Here is a 6207-nt window from a genome sequence, read left to right on the forward strand (position 1 = left end):
ACTTATTAGCCAAACTGAGGCTAGTAGTGAAAAGTCAAAGTGAAGTTGCTCAGTCATGTCCAACTCTTTGCAACCCCACTGTAGCTTACAAGGCTCCTCCATCCATGGGATTTCCCAGGCAAAAGTACTGGAGTGGATTGCCATTTAGGCATGCTGCTTATTACGTTGCTGACTTTTAGTTCTTTTGTTACTATATGTAATACCTCCCTTGTGTGATGGATTGAGAAGTACTTGAGTGGGAAATTAGAAGGAACCTGGGGCTGGTTCAATGAGACAGGGTGGATTTATCCAGGTGTTTTTGTTATTACTGTTCTAAACATAAGGTCAAGGTGGATCAAATAATAGTTCTGCCAGTTGAAACTGTGGGGCTTCCCTGGCATCCAGTGGTTAAGAATCTGTGCTTCCATTGCAGGGGCATGGGGAAACTAAGATCTGACATGCCACTTGGCATGGCCAGAAAAATTTCTCCTGGGGAATTCTCTGGCAGTCCAGTGGTTAGGACTTTGTATTTCCACTTCAGAACTGCAGGAGGCATGGGTTCAATCCCTCTTTGGGGAAACAAGATTTTACAAATGCTCTGCTGGGCAGAAAAAAAAAAAAAAAAAAGAAAGAAAAAGATTGAGTCTACACTTTTTCCTTTTCTAAATTATTTTTAAAGAAACTGCCTAACCTTGTTATTCTTCTTTGCCTGTCTTACCATCCTCATCCATTTTCTACTCCTTTTTGCTCCTCTCTGGAAACTGACTTCTGAAGACTTCACCCTACAGCCTCACTTATCTTCTGACTTCTGGGTGAATTCAGCCCTTGGGAGAAAAAGGGAAATCAGGAGGAGGTATTCCTTCTATAGAGAGTTTATACAGATTTATAAATTTGATTCTATACAGATTTATTAACATGTGTGTTCTACAAGTATAACATCTTGTGGATGGCCCAAGCTCTCAACACTTTTCTTCTTTTTAGAACTTTCCTTTCTTGTTACCTGGATCCTGGAATTAATGCTGATACTGGTCCTTGGGTGCTGCAACATTCAATGTTGTTTCCTTTAACCTGCCCTCACTTCTCTAAATAGTCCCTTATTTAACACTAACAGATAACTCCCAGCTTGGGGTTCTAGTCTTTGCCTGCTAGGACTCTGTATGATGATATTTTTCAGAGATACTAACCTACATATTTTATCAAAAACTACTTGAGAAGCTTCTGACTAAATTCCAGATTCTAGGCTAGGTAAGTGGATACACAGTTGAATAGGAGAGTATGAAGTAAGTAAGTAGAGATACAAAGAAACATTTCAGAAGATAAAAATATATAACTCTCTACGATCCATGAAAGAAAAACATTGATTAGACTTCGTTAAAATGAAAAACTTCTGCTCTGTAAAAGATACTGTTAAGAGAATAAGAAAACAAGTCATAGACCTGGAGAAAACCTTTGCAAAACATCTGATAAAACAATGGTACACAAAGCATATATAAAGAAAACAATAGCCTAAATTAAAAAGGGCTTCCCAGGTGGCACTAGTAGTAAAGAACCCACCTGCCAATGCAGGAGACATGAAGACATAAGAGACATGGGTTCCATCCCTATGTCGAGAAAATTCACCGGAGGAGGGCATGGCAGCCCACTTCAGTATTCTTGCCTGGAAAATCCCCTAGACAAAGGAGCCGGGCAACCTACAGTCCATAGGTTCACAAAGAGGTGGACATGACTGAAGCAATTTAGCATGCATGCAGCTAAATTAAAAAGGAACAAAAGATCTGAATAGATATTTCACCAGAAAAGATACACAGATGGCAAATAAGCATATGAAAAGATACTCTATATCATGTGTCAGTAGTGAATGGAAAATTAAAGTGAATGAAACACCACTATACATTTATTTGAATGGCCAAAACCCATTCCAAGTGGAGTAACAGAAAAGTCGTATTCATTGTTCATAAGAAAGAAAAATAGTACAGCCATTTTGGAAGACAGTTTGATAGCTTCTTACAAGTTAAAGACAGTCACATACAATTTACAATCACACTATTAGGTCTTTACCCAAATCAGTTGAAAAATTATGTCCACACAAAAACCTGCATACAAATGATTTTAGCAGCTTTATTTATACTTTTCAAAACTTGGATGCAACCAAGATGTCTTTCAAAAGATTAATGTATAAACTAGTATATTCACACAATGGAATATTATTGAGCCATAGAAAGAAATGAGCTATCAAGACATTGGGGAAAAGACATGTATTAATCTTCTACATTGCTGAGTGAAAGAAGTCAATCTAAAAATTGGTTGTATGATTTCAACTATATGACATTATGGAAAAGGCAAAACTATAGAGACAGAACAAAGATAAGCGGTTGCCAAAGTGCCAGGAGCCAGCACGGGAGGTCCCACCCATGACAAAGGTCATGCGGAAGAGGCCTGATGGGCAAAGTGAATCAGGACTCAAGGGGTCCCCTGGATCTGCTTGAGCATCTACCCCTGAAACCAAAATCTGTCTGTTATACTACACTCTTCTGACATTACCAGGGGCTATCCCCAACCACCTTTCTCTGGAAAATTAACTTACAGCTCCAGTTAATAGTCTCCTGCATATGAAAGGAGTGTCTCAGCTCAAATGCTGGCAGTCTAAGTTGTGTGACAGATTTATCCACACTCTTGCTACTACGCACATGATTGTTTACAACCTCTCAACCATAAACAGCACAGAGAGTTTGGAGTATTTTGAAAGTCTTAGTTAGCATAGGGTTTTTCTAAAAATAAAAATCATGTTGGTGAAGGGGTTCATTGCCGAGTTAATGATTGCTGCCGGGCCTCCATACCCTTAGGCACCTGGGAGTATGTTAATCAATGTAATTGGAATGTAGAAAAAGAAATATAGTAGTTTTGATGTTAGCAATACAAGACTTCTGAGTTAATGAATTTTCTCTTTGTTATAAATCACTGTACTCCTCTTTATTTGTTATAAATCGTATCCTTGCTATGTAAGAAAGTAACTTTATCACTATCTTAAGACTAAGCAGATCCTAAAACTAAGCAGATCTTAAGGGAAAACAAGTTTTCTGATTGACTAACCTTTATCAATAGAAAGAAAGACGGGGCCATAAAATGTTAATCGGTCTTCAGATCAGAAGATGTTGTAAACAAACGTAAGACCCTTGTAAGAACAAAGGTATGCAAAGAACACTCTGTCTTTAAATAAGGGTCAGAGCAGCTGACCCTGTGTGACTCTGCTTCTTACATTTATCTCTATGTACAACTTAAAGTATAAAAGTTTCCCTGAAAAATAAAGAGACGGATCAGGGCCAGTTCCACGAAAGCCTGGTTCCCCCGTGTTGTTCTTTCTTTCAATTCTTTCTTTCCCTCTCTCTCTCTCTTACTCTCCTTTTCAGGCTGATCCCTTGGAGCACAGAGGCTCTCTGCATTCACTTTTTTGCCTAAGCTTCTAAGACCTGACCAGGAAGGGGCTCTGCGTCTTCACTCCTTTGGGAGACCGAGAGGGCACCTGCGGCCTACATGAACAGAGAAAGTCTCTTGTCTGAGGCTTTATTGGCTTTCTGTGTAAACCAAGGAATATCAGCCTCTTTTCTCTCCTCTATTCTCTTAACTGCAAATACTTCCCTTATCTCTCTCTGTATCTATATATCTCTCTCGCCTCATTGTCCATGCTTCGGATACCCTGGATCCAACTGGGGCTGGACCCTGGTACCAAAGGTAAGGAAGAAGAAGGGAGAGATAAATAGGTGAAGCACAGGACATTTTTAGGTTAATTAAAATACTAAGTACAATATCATAATGGTGAATGCATATACTATGCATTTGTCAAACCCAATAGAGTTATGGAAAAGGTCAGTTTTCATTCCAATCCCAAAGAAAGGCAATGCCAAACAATGCTCAAACTACCACACAATTGCACTCATATCACACACTAGTAAAATAATGCTCAAATTTATCCAAGCCAGGCTTCAGTAATACGTGAACCGTGAACTTCCAGATGCTCAAGCTGGTTTTAGAAAGGGCAGAGGAACCAGAGATGAAATTGCCTACATCCACTGGATCATCGAAAAAGAAAAAGAGTTCCAGAAAAACATCTATTTCTGCTTGATTGACTATGCCAAAGCCTTTGACTGTGTGGATCACATTAAACTGTGGAAAATTCTGAAAGAGATGGGAATACCAGACCACCTGACCTGCCTCTTGAGAAACCTGTATGCTAGTCAGGAAGCAACAGTTAAAACTGGACATGGAACAACAGACTGGTTCCAAATAGGAAAAGGAGTACATCAATGCTGTATATTGTCACCCTGCATATTTAACTTCTATGCAGAGTACATCATGAGAAATGCTGGGCTGGAAGAAGCACAGCTGGAATCAAGACTTCCGGGAGAAATATCAAGAACCTCAGATATGCAGATGACACCACCCTTATGGCAGAAAGTGAAGAGGAACTAAAAAGCCTCTTGATGAAAGTGAAAGAGGAGAGTGAACAAGTTGGCTTAAAGCTCAACATTCAGAAAACAAAGATCATGGCATCCGGTCCCATCACTTCATGGGAAATAGATGGGGAAACAGTGGAAACAGTGGCTGACTATTTTGGGGGCTCCAAAATCACTGCAGATGGTGATTGCAGCCATGAAATTACAAGACGCTTACTCCTTGCAAGGAAAGTTATGACCTAGACAGCATATTAAAAGGCAGAGACATTACTTTGTCAACAAAGCTCCATCTAGTCAAGGCTAAGGTTTTTCCAGCAGTCATGTATGGATGTAAGAGTTGGACTATAAAGAAAGCTGAGCATTGAAGAATGGATGCCTTTGAACTGTGGTGTTGGAGAAGACTCTTGAGAATCCCTTGGACTGCAAGGAGATCCAACCAGTCCATTCTAAAGGAAATCAGTCCTGGGTGTTCATTGGAAAGACTGATGTTAAAGTTGAAACTCCAATATTTTGGCCACTTGATGTGAAGAGCCAACTCATTTGAAAAGACCCTAATGCTGGGAAAGATTGAAGGCGGGAGGAGAAAGGGATGACAGATGATGAGATGGTTAGATGGCATCACTAACTCAATGGACATGAGTTTGGGTAAACTCCGGGAATTGGTGATGGACAGGGAGGCCTGGTGTGCTGTTGTTCATGGGGTCACAAAGAGTCAGACACGACTGAGTGACTGAATTGAACTGAACTGATAAAGTTATATGGGATTCCCTGGTGATTCAGATGGTAAATAATCTGCCTGCAATGCAGGAAACCTTGGTTTGATCCCTGGGTCCAGAAGATCCCCTGGAGAAGAGAATGGCTACCCACTCCAGAATTCTTACTTTTAGAATTCCAGGGACAGATGATAAAACAAAGAGTGAAACCCAAGTATAGAGTTTAGATAATTATAATGTATCAATATTGGTTAATCAATTTTAAATTGAACCTGCTAATCCAAGATGTTAATAATAGAGAAAATTGTAAGACATAGAGACTAAAGGAGAAATCTATACAATTTTGCTGCAAACTTAAAATTTTCCTAAAAAAAAAGCATATTAAGAAAAAAAGTGGTAATCAACTTTTGAATCCAGAAAGTCATGCAAAAGTTGATAATATAATGTAATAATCATTATATACAGACATATATGAAATACTTTAGTAAAAAAAGAGAGTAACAAAATTGGGAAAAGCTATGAAATGAAGAGTATGTGAAGGATCAGTAAAACTTCATCCTATTGAATTATTGAATGATTAAATTTATTGAGAATTTCTTATTCTTAAGAACTAGTCTAAGCTGTTATACATATATATATATAAATGTAGTCTTCAGACAAGTCTGGTAGGAAAGTGTCATGTGCTTTTTACATGTGAGGAATCTAAAGTTCCTAACATCACATGACTTGCCCAAGGTCCCACAGTATGTGAATGGTGAATGAATTTTGAATGTAAATTTGAACATAGGTCTTCTGACCCCAAAGGAAAATTAAGAAAGAAATGAGACTGAATGAGAACCTGCTTCAGAAGACACTATGTCTTTTGACAAAGATGTTATTTTTATTAATAGGTAAAAATAAAAATGTCCTTTGTTGCTTAGAGATTCAGTGATTCAGTGATTTTATTTATTCTTTTGGTGATTCTAATAAACAAGGCCAAAAAAGTGGTTTTCTTTTCTTTTTTGATGGATGGCAAATTTTCTTTTAATGTCCAAGTTTAAAGGAAAAATAATCAAGATATAAAT

Source organism: Budorcas taxicolor, chromosome 8 (assembly GCF_023091745.1).
Source record: "Budorcas taxicolor isolate Tak-1 chromosome 8, Takin1.1, whole genome shotgun sequence".
Taxonomy (NCBI): Eukaryota; Metazoa; Chordata; class Mammalia; order Artiodactyla; family Bovidae; genus Budorcas; species Budorcas taxicolor.